The 14,684-nt window shown below is 43.7% G+C and overlaps 1 protein-coding gene across 17 annotated transcripts in view; it reads right to left on the bottom strand.

The window, feature by feature from the left end:
• ppfibp1b (PPFIA binding protein 1b) overlaps positions 1–14,684 on the bottom strand; it is a 164,435-nt gene that overhangs the window by 107,392 nt on the left and 42,359 nt on the right. The window contains exon 1 of one of the 17 annotated variants that reach the window (XM_078219572.1): positions 14,636–14,659. The exons of 15 other annotated variants lie outside the window; for them this stretch is intronic. The gene's annotated coding sequence lies outside the window, so the exon portion shown is untranslated. Of the gene's footprint in view, positions 1–2,610; positions 2,634–14,635; positions 14,660–14,684 lie in introns of those variants that run through there. One more of the 17 variants, XM_078219574.1, reaches the window with a different exon arrangement.

The following is a 14,684-nucleotide window of genomic DNA, read 5'->3' as shown; positions in this document are numbered from 1 at the left end:
CTTGCCCACGTTGAATTTCATCAGCCACTTCTTGGACCACTCTCCTAAACTGTCTAAATCTTTCTGCAGCCTCCCCACCTCCTCAATACTACCTGCCCCTCCACCTATCTTTGTATCATCGGCAAACTTGGCCAGAATGCTCCCAGTCCCGTCATCTAGATCGTTAATATATAAAGAGAACAGCTGTGGCCCCAACACTGAACCCTGCGGGACACCACTTGTCACCGGTTGCCATTCTGAGAAAGAACCTTTTATCCCAACTCTCTGCCTTCTGTCTGACAGCCAATCGTCAATCCATGTTAGTACCTTGCCTCGAATACCATGGGCCCTTATTTTACTCAGCAGTCTCCCGTGCATGCATTACAATCATGGCCGATCGTCTAACTCAGTAGCCTCATCCTGTTTTCTCCCCAGAGAAGATCAGCCATGATCTTATTGAATGGCGGATCAGGCTCGAGATGGCCCACTCCTGCTCCTGGTTCTCATGTTCTTATCAGGTCTGCAGTTCTGTTTTCTCTCTCCTTCCTCTCTTCTCTTCTAATGCTGAACACCTCTTCGAAGATTCATGTCCCTGGCATGCCCCCACCTTTCCTTTGCAGAGACCTCTCCTCAATCAATGCAACAGTGTTTAAGACAAAAAGCAACATGTTTATGGACTTACACTGGCTACCAGTCAAGGAATGTCTTCATTTTGAAATTCTCATCCTTGTATTCAAATCCCTCCTCAGCCTCACCGCTCCCCGTTCATCCCATGTAATCTCCCCATGCAACATAACACGGATATCTGCCGTCATCTAATTCTGACCTCCTGGTCATTCCCAACGCAGATGCACCACAGTATCTTGCCAAGCTTCCTTCAACAGCATTTCCCAAACCCCATGACCTCTACCACTAAGAAGAATAAGGGCAGCAGATGCATGGGAACACCATCAACTACAAATTCCCCAAGTCACACACCACCCTGACTTAGAATCATCATTACTGTTCAGTTATTGTTGTTGGACCAAAAACACAGAACCACTCAGCAGCACCGTGGGTGTACTTAGACCAGATGGACAGCAGTGGTTCAAGAAGGTACCTTTGAGAATTATTAGGAATCAGCAACAAATGCTGAGATTGCCAGTGACGCTCACATCCCATGAACAAAAAGTTTTTTAAAAAATCCAAGTAGCCATGTTTTCAATTGCCTAGGTCTGAAGCTCTGGAATTCTTTCCCTAAACGCCTCTACCCAAGTCTCTGACCAAGCGTTTTGGAACTGTGGTTTGAGGCTGTATTTTGTTTTATAGTCTTCCTGTGAAGTGGCTTGATGTATTACATGAAAGTGCTACACAAATACATGCAGCTCCTTTAATATTATTCAGAATAAACAAGAACAAAAGAGCACTGGACTTAATGCTGCCGCAGAGTAGGATGAACCAGTTTGCTGCTGGTGCTTAAATAATGGAACCTGCTCGACTTTGGAGCATTTGGCCACATATCAAAGTTTAAAGTTTATTTATTAGTCACAAGTAAGGTTTACATTAACACTGCAATGAAGTTACTGTGAAAATCCCCTAGTCCCCACACTCCAGCGCCTGTTCAGGTACACGGAGGGAGAATTTAGCATGGCCAATGCATCTAACCAGCACATCTTTCAGACTGTGGGAGGAAACCGGAGCACTCGGAGGAAACCCACGCAGACACGGGGAGAACGTGCAAACTCCACACAGTCACTTGAGGCTGGAATTGAACCCGGGTCCCTGGCGCTGTGAGGCAGCAGTGCTAACCACTGTGCCACCGTGCCACCCACAAGTCTACATTTAATCAGCTTCTATATATCCTTCTAGGTCTCAATATGTTAACTAAAATTGTAGGGATTTTGAAAGAAACTGACCATTCTACACATTAAAGAATGTCACTGCCCCCAAAATGAAAAACACCGTCAAAAGTGGCCTCTCACCCCACTTTTATTCAAAAGGAGCTTGCTGTTGGAAAGCATTGCGGAACCTATATTGGTTGAAAATTAATAAAAAGTGTCTGACTTTACACTATTTCTAAATTGCTGCATTGTTAATTGCTATTTGCTACTTCCATTTCGCTAATTATTCATTTTTCGAATTCAGTTCGGGACCAGTGACAGGAACATGTACACAGCAGATTGTACAGTCATGAAACACATACATCATCCCATTTATTTCAGATAAAGCTCGGCACAACATCGTGGGCCAAAGGGCCTGTTCTGTGCAGTACTGTTCTATGTCTATGTCAAACCAACTTGTGTTGAAAACTAATCTTGCACTCCCAAAGTGAGAGACAGAGAGAGCAAGCAACAAAGAAAAACATCCTTTTATTCCAACCATAACAGAGTTCTACAGCTTTATAAAAGAACATGCTGTGTGTGGTCTTAAAATGGCAAATATAATAATTAACTCAAGTTAATAATCTGTGAAATTTTACCAGGCACATTTCAACATTTCTATAATTCCACTTCAAATGTTACACCGTGAATCGGACTAATTATATTAAATTCACAGCAAAGCATACATTAACTGCCTAGCAAACCAGCAGAGCGAGCAGCATTTGACAAAGGGTCATCTGGACTCGAAACGTCAGCTCTTTTCTCCCCTTACCGATGTTGCCAGACCTGCTGAGATTTTCCAGCATTTTCTCTTTTGAGCAGTTTATGAGTTCAGCAAAAGTAATTTGCAACAATGATAGCCCACAGCAATCTTCCATCTTACTCCGGATCTGGTAATAAAGTACACAATTTTTGCAAAATTCTGAACTGGAGGGGGTAAACCGATGGGGCCACTGAGAAACACCTGAACAGTAAGTCAGCAGATTCTGAGTTACACCAGAATCTCTCAGCTCCCGATTCAGTCACAGCTTAAAATCCAGATGTAAAAACTGAACTTCAGAGATAAATACAGACCCTTTGACAGGAAGCAGCCTAACAAAAAGGAAGTAAATGCAAAAACTGGTAAATGACACAGGATGATGATTCCAGGCACTACAAGTCAATCACCATGGCCTTCGAAGCGTTCCAGGAATTCCACATGGCAATATCCATAATTCAACCATCTTGAGCTGCTTCATCAATGGTCTTTCCTGTATCACAAGGCCAGGAGAAGGGATGTTTGCCAAAATCTCCGCCCTTTACAATTCCTTAAATACTCACTTACAGCAGGACTAGGAGAACATCCAAACCTGGGACAACAATTGGAAACCAACATGCATATCTACATGCCAAGCAACACAATCTCTAGCAACAAATGGCTCAGTCACTTTCTCCTGATCTTCAACAGCACCACCAAGCTGGGTCCCCACCAACATAGTAACATGGAAGATAGGAGCAGGAGGGGGCCATTTGGCCCTTCAAGACTGTTCCGCCAATCATCATGATCATGGCTGATCGTCCAACTCAGTAGTCTAATCCTGCTTTCTCCCCATAACCTTAGATCCCATTCGTCTCAAGTGCTATATCCAACCGCCTTTTGAATACATTAAAAGTTTTGACATCAACTGCTTCCTGTGATAATGAATTCCACAGGCTCACCACTCTTTGGGTGAAGAAATGTCTCCTCACCTCCGTCCTAAAGGGTGGTGATCCAAGGGATCGCCATGGATCAGCGGCTTAAATGTGCCACTCTTCTTAATACTATGTACAGAAACAAGGCAAGGCAATTCAATGGCTAACTCAACCTGACTCACCCCGGCCACAATCCACCCCCTTTCCCGGGGGCTCTTTATCATCTACAAGGCTCAATCAGGAACACGATGGAAGTGTCACCGCTCAACTGCATGAGAATAACCACAGCAACACAAGCTGAATACCATCTAAGCCAGACTGACTCTACTGCCAGGGATGTATGTGTCACTGGCCAAGCCAGTGTTTATTGCCCATTCCTAATTGTCCTCGAACTGAGTAGTTGCTAGGCCAGACCAGTAAGGACTCTTAATTCCAGATATTTTATTGAATTCAAGTTACATCATCTGCCATGGTGGGATTCAAACTCAGGTCTCTGGAGCATTTCCCTCAGTTTCTGGATTACCATTCATGCCACGGCCTCCCTCACCAGCACAGTGGCTGCACTATGTACTTACAGGGTGCACTGCAGCAACACCAGCTTACTTCAACAGCACCTACCGGCCATACAATCTCTGCCATTGAGAAGAACTAGAACAGCAACAGCATAAAATGCCATGTACAAGTCAAACACTAACGCTGGCAATCTAAGAATACCAAATCTTCAAAGATCCAATGGGATGAAGCAGCAATATAATATGAAGGGTACCATTCTTAGCAGTGTAGAGGATCAGAAGGACCTTGGGGTCCGGGTCCATAGGACTCTTAAATCGGCCTCGCAGGTGGAGGATGCGGTCAAGAAGGCGTACGGCGTACTGGCCTTCATTAATCGAGGGATTGAGTTTAGGAGTCGGGAGATAATGCTGCAGCTTTATAGGACCCTGATTAGACCCCACTTGGAGTACTGCGCGCAGTTCTGGTCACCTCATTACAGGAAAGATGTTGAAGCCATTGAAAGGGTGCAGAGGAGATTTACAAGGATGTTGCCTGGATTGGGGGGCATGCCTTATGAGGATAGGTTGAGGGAGCTTGGTCTCTTCTCCCTGGAGAGACGAAGGATGAGAGGTGACCTGATAGAGGTTTACAAGATGTTGAGAGGTCTGGATAGGGTAGACTCTCAGAGACTATTTCCAAGGGCTGAAATGGTTGCTACGAGAGGACACAGGTTTAAGGTGCTGGGGGGTAGGTACAGGGGGGATGTCAGGGGTAAGTTTTTCACTCAGAGGGTGGTGGGTGAGTGGAATCGGCTGACGTCGGTGGTGGTGGAGGCAAACTCTTTTAAGAGACTTCTGGATGAGTACATGGGATTTAATGGGATTGAGGGCTATAGATAGGCCTAGAGGTGGGGATGTGATCGGCGCAACCTGTGGGCCGAAGGGCCTGTTTGTGCTGTGGCTTTCTATGTTCTATGTTCTATATACTCAAACAAAAATATACAATTAGAATGTTCCAAGTTGACATTTTCACTAGTACTCACTGCAGTTTCTACTTCAAAAGTTCTAAGTTTTGTTTTACTGTGAATTCAACATTGAAGATTTACATTTTCCAACACTGTCCACTAGCACCAATATTTCATCAACTTTCAAATGAGGGAAGGAATTAAATCCAAGATTTATTAAAAAGTTTCCATGAAAATTTAAGATTTCCATCAAGTTCAGAAAAGTTAAAGAAAATCAGCTTTAGTAGGATACAAAAAGCCCAGTGACAAAGTCTAGCATTGAGCACACTGCACTCCTTGTACGAGTTAAAGATTTCCTTTCGTACCACAGAGAATACTGAGTCACTGTTAAAACTGCTTATATTTAAGAATGATATTCAAGGAAATACATACATGACTTTTGGCAACATAAAACCAATTCAGAGCTGGAACTCTCCACATTCTTCCTCCCAAAATGTATCCTTTGGCATTTCTCTGCATGAAGTGCCAACTTGATTGAGTACCAGCATGATTCTCTGAGTGCTCGAGTCGGAAGGCTGTGGCTTCGAGCCCCACTTATCAGTACACACTAGACCGGCTTCATGGCAGCGCTGAGATGTGCTGCAGTGTTGGAGGCAACATCCTCCAGATGCAATGTTACAGTGAGGCCCCATCTGCTTGGTTAGGTGGGTGTGTAAAAGATCCCCAAACAATACGAGCAGTTCTTCCAGTACTCTAAGCCAAGATTCCTTCTTGAACAGACATCACCAAAAAAGATTAATTGGTTACAGAATCAGAATGATGTAGCACTGGTGGCGGCAACTTGGCTCAGTGTGTCTGTGTCGGCTGTTTGAAAGAACGAGAATTGCTTGCCTGCCCTTCTTGCAAGTTATTTTGAATCAACTTCCACTAGCCTTTTAGTCTGGACCATCTAGGCCACCTGAACTCTGCATAAAATAAATTTTAATTTCACCACTGCCTCTTTTACCGTATAATGAGCCCTCCAAGGTTTGACCCTACTTGCCAGTAGAAATAGGTTCTCCTCTTATCAAAATCTTCCATACATTTAGGCACCTCTTAAATCCCCGCTTAATCTTCTCTGTTCTCCAGATAAACAATTCCAGCTTGTCTAGTCTTTCCACGTGACTAAACTCACAAACCCCTGGTACAATTCCAAGATTAAATAACTCCCTCCAGTTTACTGCAGTCAATTTATTTTGAATCTCCAAACATCTCGTCAAATCATAGAACGCCTACACTGTAAAAGAGGCCATTTGGCCCATCGGGTCTGTACCGACTCTCTGACAGAGTATCTTACCCAGGCCCTATCCCTATAACCCCACATATGACCATGACTAATCCCCCGAACCGATACACCTTTGGACACTAAGGGGCAATTTAGCATGGCCAATTCACCTAACCTGCACATCTTTGGACTGTGGGAGGAAACTGAAGCTCCTGGAGATAATACCACAAGTTCCTTTATTTTTGAGCTATTTTTGCTTCTTACAGTTGATGTAGGAAACTAAAATCCTCAATATTAAATAGATGATTTATGCTAGAAGTTTCCCTGATCTCAGTCGGTATTAGGCGAGATGGTGGTAATGTAATGGACTAGTAATCCAGAGGCCCAGGTTAATTCCCCGGGGACAGATTCAAATCCCACCACCGCAGCAGGAATAGATTTGGAATTGAGAACTAGTCTCAGTAATGATAATTGGGTTTCAAAAACCCATCTGGTTAACCCACCAAACAGAATGGTTTGAAATTTGCTGACCTGGCCGGACCGGGCCTACAGCAACTGCCGTTTAAAATGACCCAGCTCAGCTGTACCAAACCACCGCAGAAAGACAATGTCCCAGACACCACCATCATTCCTGGCCTTGTCCTCAGTCAGTTTTACAGCACAGAAAGAGGCCCTTCAGCCCATCATGTCTGCGCCAGCCATCAAACACTTATCTATTCTAATCTCATTTTTCAGCACTTGGTCCATAGCTTTGTATGCTATGGCATTTCAAGTGCTCATTGAAATGCTTCTTCAATGTGTTTGTGAGGTTTCCCGTCTGTACCACCCTTCAGGCAATGAGTTCCAGATTCCCATCACTCTCTGGGTGAAAGTCTTTCCTCAAATCCTCTAAATCTCCTGCTCCTTACTTTAAATCTATGTCCCCCTGGTTATTGACCATTCTACTAAGAGGAAACATTTCTTCCCATCTATATCCCTCAATTTTGTGCACCTCGATAAGGTCCCCCCTTAGCCTTCTCTGCTCTTTAGGAAAACCTAAGCAGTCTTCACAGCTTCAAACCTGCCCCAGGCAATCAGGAACAAGTAGTTGCCCTCAGAATTCTCAACATCAACTCTGGACTCTATGATGTCTCATGGAACAAAAATGGGCAAGAAAATCACCCACCACTCACCTTCAGTTGATGAATGCAATCCATATTGAACATCAAGCGGAAGAGGCAATGATGATAGCAAGAGCACACAATGCATTCTTGGTGATGGACACTGAAATCTCCCACTAAGATTGATTCTGCAGCACCACCAATGGCCAAGTTGGCTGGGTCCTGAATGAACTATCTGCCAGACAGGTAGTTGAGGGAACGAACAAGAGTGAAAAACCTACAAGACCTTGTTATCGCCAATCTAGTTCTCACTGGTAATTATAGACCGGTTAGTCTTACTTCGGTGGTTGGTAAATTGATGGAAAGGATCCTTAGGGATGGGATTTACGACCATTTAGAAAGATGCGGATTAATCCGAGATAGTCAGCACGGATTCGTGAAGGGCAAGTCGTGCCTCACAAATTTGATAGAATTTTTTGAGGAGGTAACTAAGTGTGTTGATGAAGGTAGGGCAGTTGATGTCATATACATGGATTTTAGTAAGGCGTTTGATAAGGTCCCCCATGGTCGGCTTATGATGAAAGTGAGGAGGTGTGGGATAGAGGGAAAGTTGACCGATTGGATAGGTAACTGGCTGTCTGACCGAAGACAGAGGGTGGTGGTCGATGGAAAATTTTCGGATTGGAGGCAGGTTGCTAGCGGTGTGCCGCAGGGATCAGTGCTTGGTCCTCTGCTCTTTGTGATTTTTATTAATGACTTAGAGGAGGGGGCTGAAGGGTGGATCAGTAAATTTGCTGATGACACCAAGATTGGTGGAGTAGTGGATGAGGTGGAGGGCTGTTGTAGGCTGCAAAGAGACATAGATAGGATGCAAAGCTGGGCTGAAAAATGGCAAATGGAGTTTAACCCTGATAAATGTGAGGTGATTCATTTTGGTAGGACAAATTTAAATGTGGATTACAGGGTCAAAGGTAGGGTTCTGAAGACTGTGGAGGAACAGAGAGATCTTGGGGTCCATATCCACAGATCTCTAAAGGTTGCCAGTCAAGTGGATAGAGCTGTGAAGAAGGCCTATAGTGTGTTAGCTTTTATTAACAGGGGGTTGGAGTTTAAGAGCCGTGGGGTTATGCTGCAACTGTACAGGACCTTGGTGAGACCACATTTGGAATATTGTGTGCAGTTCTGGTCACCTCACTATAAGAAGGATGTGGAAGCGCTGGAAAGAGTGCAGAGGAGATTTACCAGGATGCTGCCTGGTTTGGAGGGTAGGTCAAATGAGGAAAGGTTGAGGGAGCTAGGGCTGTTCTCTCTGGAGCGGAGGAGGCTGAGGGGAGACTTAATAGAGGTGTATAAAATGATGAAGGGGATAGATAGAGTGAACGTTCAAAGACTATTTCCTCGGGTGGATGGAGCTATTACAAGGGGGCATAACTATAGGGTTCGTGGTGGGAGACACAGGACGGATATCAGAGGTAGGTTCTTTACGCAGAGAGTGGTTGGGGTGTGGAATGGACTGCCTGCAGTGATAGTGGAGTCAGACACTTTAGAAACATTTAAGCGGTTATTGGATAGGCACATGGAGCACACCAGGATGATAGGGAGTGGGATAGCTTGATCTTGGTTTCAGATAAAGCTCGGCACAACATCGTGGGCCGAAGGGCCTGTTCTGTGCTGTACTGTTCTATCTATATTCTATAGATACATATGTCCATGACAGTACAGGTAGGAGTGACAAAGTCCCATCTGAACATACCCTATGTTACACTGTGTGGCACTACCACTGTGCTAAATGGAATAGATTCAGAATAGATCTAGCAATTCAAAACTGGGCACCTATGAGGTGCTGTGGGCCATCAGCAGCAGAATTATATTCAATGTGTACCCTCTTGGCCAGGCCCAGCATATCCTCCACTTTACCACTACCATCAAGACAAGGGATCAATCCTGGTTCAATGAAGAATGCAGAAGTAGCAGCAGACACACCAACAATGAAGCAACATAGGAGTTCTTGCATGCTGAACAGCAGAAGCAGCATGTGATAGACAAAGCTAATTGATCCAGCAACCATAAGACCATAAGATGCGGAATCAGAAGTTGACCATTTGGCCCATCAAGTCTGCTCTGCCATTCAATGAGATCATGACTGATCTGATTATGATAATCTTCAGCTCCACTTTCCTGTCTTATTACCATAACCCTTGATACCCTTACTGATTAAAAATCTGTCTCTCTCAACTTTGACCATACGTAACGAACCAGCCTCTCCACCCCTCAGTCTTTCCACAAATTGCAGTGGACAAGTAAACAACAGACAAGAGGAAGATACCCCATGCTCAATGATGGGGAGTTCTGTACATTTGCAAAATTTTTCTATCAGATGTGATTGAAACAAGTGAACGATCCATCTTAGCTTCCTCCTGAGCGTCACATCATCACAGTTACTGAGCTTCAGCTAATTCTATTCATTCTACGTGATATCAAAAAGCAACTGAAAGCATTGGATTCTGCAAGGCATTGGGACTTGGCAGCTGTTCAGCCACTGTACTAAAGACTTGTGCACCAGAGCCGCCGTGTTCTAAGCCAAGCTGTTCCAGTACAGCTACAACACTGGCATCTACCCAGCAATGTGGAAAATTGCCCAGGTATGTTCTGTACACAAAAAAGGGACAAATCCAATCTGGCCAATTACCGCCCCATCTGCAATTACACATAAATAACCTACTCAATGTTGCTCAGTTGGGTTCCTCAGGTCCATTTAGCTCCTGATCTTGGTTCGAAACATGGACACAAAAAAGGTGAACTCACAAATGAGGCAAGAGTGGCTGCTCTTGGCATCACGGTAGTATTTGACTCAAGAAGCCTTGGCAATGGGACTCAGAGGAAAACACACCACTGATTGAAGTCATACCCAGCACAAAGGAAGATGGTTGTGGTTCCTGGAGGTCAATCAGCTCAGTCCCAGGACATCACTGCAGAAGCTCCTCAGGGTAGTATCAACAATCTGCAGTTGTTTAAATGGCTTTCCCTTCATCATAAGGTCAGAAATGAGGATGTTCAATGATTGCACAATGTTCAGCACCATTTGCAACTGGTAGTAACATATGAAGCAAGGCCTGCACAATATTCAAACTTGGGCTGAAAAGTGGCAAGTAACATTTGTGCCACACAAGTGTCAGGCCAAGACCATCTTCAGAGATTCTAACCATTGCCCCTTGACATTCAACGGTATTATTACCATCGCAAATTCCACCACAACCAACATGCTGGGAGTTACCATTAACCAGAAACTGAGCTGGATGAGCCATATAAACACTGTGGCTACAAGTGCCAGGCAGGGACTGGGAATTGAGGAGATTAACTCATCCCCTGACTCCCCACATTCTGCCTACTATCTACAGGACACAAGTCAGAAGTATCATGGAATACTCTCCACCTGCCTGGATGAGTGCAGCTCCAACACACAAGAAGCTCAACACCATCCAGGACAAAATGGCCGGCTGATGGGCATCCATCCACCAACTTAAATGATCACTCATTCCACCATCGAGATGTAGTAGCAACAGTGTGCACTAAATGCAAGATACATTGCAGCAACTCACCCAGGCTCCTTTGACATCACTTTCCAGACCCCTTTGACATCACTTTCCAGACCCATGACCTCTACCATCTGGAAGGACAAAGGACAGCAGGTGCATGGGAACATTACCACTTGGAAGTTCCCTTCCAAACCACAAAAACAGACTTAGAACAACATTGGCTGTTCATTTCACTGCTGCTGGATCAAAGTCCTGGAACTCCCTTCTAAAGAGTGCTCTAGATGTACTTGCACTAAACAGACAGAGCAGTTGAAGGTGCTGCTCACCGCATCTTCTCGAGGACAATTAGGAATGGGCAAATGTTGGCCTTGCCAACATCCTTATCCTTGAAAAGTACATCCCCCGACTAAATTACAGTCAAGGTCTGTATACATCTTTCACCACTGTCTGAGTTCCACCCATACTGTTCCACTACCTGTTCACCTTTTCTGAAATATTTTTTAAAAAATACCGCTTCACCTCCTTTCCCAATTTTTAGCCTGAAATTATGCCCAACTTGTAGACAGCTTTCTGCAATCACTACCTCAGAAATTCAGTTTAAAGGATCTAACTCATGTAGCATGAAGAATAGAACATGTAATTCGACACACAATTCTTATTTGCTGTTCCCACCTTGCCCTGATAGTATGCAGCATCTCTCTCACTTTTAACCCATCATACCTTTGTTTGCTGATGCTATGTATTGCGTTAGTGTAGTGCTTAGTGTTTCACAGTAACTTCATTACTATGTGAATGTAAGCCTACTTGTGACTAATAAATAAACTTTAAATGTTTATTTTTCATCACTATTAATGTGTATTTTATTACTTCCTTCTGTTCATATAGTATTTACATTATTTTTATCTCTTCTTGCACTATGACCTTCACTCTTATTCTCTTTGCCTGTTTTAGTTATGAATTCCAGACAGAATCCCTCCCCTTCACCCTCTCTACTGGTTCAAGGTCCCTTTGACTGTCCAATTTATCTTTTCCATTAGGACACTACTTCCTGCCCAGTTCAGGTCTAGCCAGCCCTAACAGTAGAGTTCCTTCCCATCACAGTACCGTTTATTTATTTCTGTCACAAGTAGACTTACATTAACACTGCAATGAAGTTACTGTGAAAATCCCCTAGTCGCCACACTCCGGCGCCTGTTCGGGTACATTGAGGGAGAATTTAGCATGGCCAATGCACCTAACCAGCACGTCTTTCGGACTGTGGGAGGAAACTGGAGCCCCGGAGGAAACCCATGCAGACACGGGGAGAACGTGCAGGCTCCACACAGACAGTTACCCAAGCCAGGAATTGAACCCGGGTCCCTGGTGCTGTGAGGCAGCAGTGCTAACCACCGTGCCACCCGATATGCCAGTGTCCCATGAAACAAAGCTCCTTTTGCACGCAGCAACCTTTCAACAACACCTTCCCTTTCCTGATCCACTTCTCTTCAAGGCATTTAGCACATGGCTCCAGTAGCAATCTGGAGATTACCACTCCATTTTGTAACTTAGCAGAACCTTCTCTACATTCTTACTTTATGTCACTGGTCCCAGCGTGGACTACAACCATTAATTCCACTTATTCTCTTCCCAGCTGCTTCAGAATGTCACCGTCCCTGGCACGGGTTACGCTATACATCCTCCCATATTTATGGTAACAGTCGGCGGCGGCACCCTCTATTTCCCTAATTGAGTAACCCATTCCATCCAGTTATTCCCTTGCTGGGTCCATGACATGAAATTAGCATCCTTTACCTTGTACTTGTCTGCAAGAAACCAAACCAGCCTTCACTACAACAGGTTCACAGAACATATGAAATGCCTGCACACTGATCACAACTGCACACACAGGACTTGAAATTTCTATATATACACCTAGATACAAGAATAGAAAGAAAAAAAAGTGTTTCAGTCACAGAGATTGGTAACTGTGAAATATATTCATCCACATCTGCTTCGACACCCAAGTCACAATCTGTTAATTCAGGAATAGTGCAGAAAAACACTTCAACAGTTTAATATAAATTGTTCAATCCAAATTACTAAATGAAAAGAATGTCTAAATTCACAGGAATAGGACTGTATCCTTAACAAAAATGAAAAGAAGAACATTGGATGGGAAGAGGCAAGAAGATTATAACTTGGAATAACAAATCACAATAGGAATTGCCAAATTTCGCATTTTTAACTGAAATGTTCCAGTCATATTAGACTCAAAACATTAACTCTCTCTCTCCAGCCTTTCATTAAGTTGCAAAAACAAACATTTTCTTATAATATTTTCACTCAGCTGCTTCAGACCCTCCAACTCGATTTTCAAATTTGCTGATGACACCACCGTAGTGGGTCAGATCTCAAACAATAACGAGACAGAGTACAGGAATTAGGTAGAGAATCTGGTGAACTGCTGTGATGACAATAATCTCTCCCTCAATGTCAACAAAACGAAGGAGATAGTCATTGACTTCAGGAAGAATAGTGGCTCCTGCTCTATCCAAAACCGCAAGGAACTACAAAGGATCATGAACAAAGCCCAGTCCATCACACAAACCAGCCTCCCATCCATTGACTCTGTCTCCACTTCCCTCTGCCTCGGAAAAGCAGCCAGCATAATTAAGAACCCCACGCACCCCGGACATTCTCTCTTCCACCTTCTCGTGTCAGGAAAAAGGTACAAAAATCTGAGGACACATACCAACCGACTCAAGAACAGCTTCTTCCCTGCTGCTGTCAGACTTTTGAATGGACCTACCTCGCATTAAGTTGCTCTTTCTCTACACCCTAGCTATGACTGTAACACTACATTCTGCACTCTCTCCTTTCCTTCTCTATGAATGGTATGCTTTGTCTGTATAGCGCACAAGAAACAATACTTTTCACTGCATACTAATACATGTGACAATAAATTAAATCAAAAGGACAGAGAAACCAAGGAAGACAATAAGCAGTTGGAAGAAAACAAGGGCATGAAATCAAGGAAACAATGTCATACACAGCAATCAGGAAGGTGTTTGGTGGTGAAATTGTGTAATAAAGAAAACATGCAACATATCACATTCACCACTCCCCACCCACAAGAACAACTTAACAAAAAGAGAAAGCAATACAACAGAAATATGAGCAAAGACAGGGATCCATCCACAAGAGGACACAGGGACATCAAGTACTGCAACTTTGGGGGCAATGCCAAAGAATCTTTCACCCTATAACCCTCCTCCCACTTCCAGCAGAGTGAGTGTTCAAATCCCATGTGCACGAATCAAAAAATAATCCTGACACATGTTTGGCTGGACCTGATCAACACTGGGTACAGCTCCTGAAACAAATCCAAAACCAACAATTATAAATTAATTGCTCTTTCAAGTTGCAGAAATAACCTCCCCAATGAGAATGCCTTTCCAGATCAAATTAGATGGTATTATTTCTTGCTACATCAGACCTAAAGTGCATTTGTTTCTTTTTAATATTTCTCTTCAAATCACGTCTCATTCTGGCAAACAGCAAAGAAGCTTTTATTTTATAAACCAAGAGAGAAAACGCTGGAAAATCTCAGCGGGTCTGGCAGCATCTGTGAGGAGAGAAAAGAGCTGACGTTTCGAGTCCAGATGACCCTTTGTCAAAGCTTTGACCTGCTGAGATTTTCCAGCATTTTCTCTTTTGGTTTCAGATTCCAGCATCTGCAGTAATTTGCTTTTATTTTGTTTTATAAACATCTCCATTCCTCACTTACTTACAACAAGTGAATAAGCGCCACGAACCAACTGGTAACCATAAAATCATTGT

This window comes from Mustelus asterias, chromosome 9 (assembly GCF_964213995.1).
Source record: "Mustelus asterias chromosome 9, sMusAst1.hap1.1, whole genome shotgun sequence".
In the NCBI taxonomy this organism is placed as follows: Eukaryota; Metazoa; Chordata; class Chondrichthyes; order Carcharhiniformes; family Triakidae; genus Mustelus; species Mustelus asterias.
The sequence above is the reverse complement of the archived record's forward strand: the minus strand, read 5'-3'. Positions and strand labels throughout refer to the sequence as shown.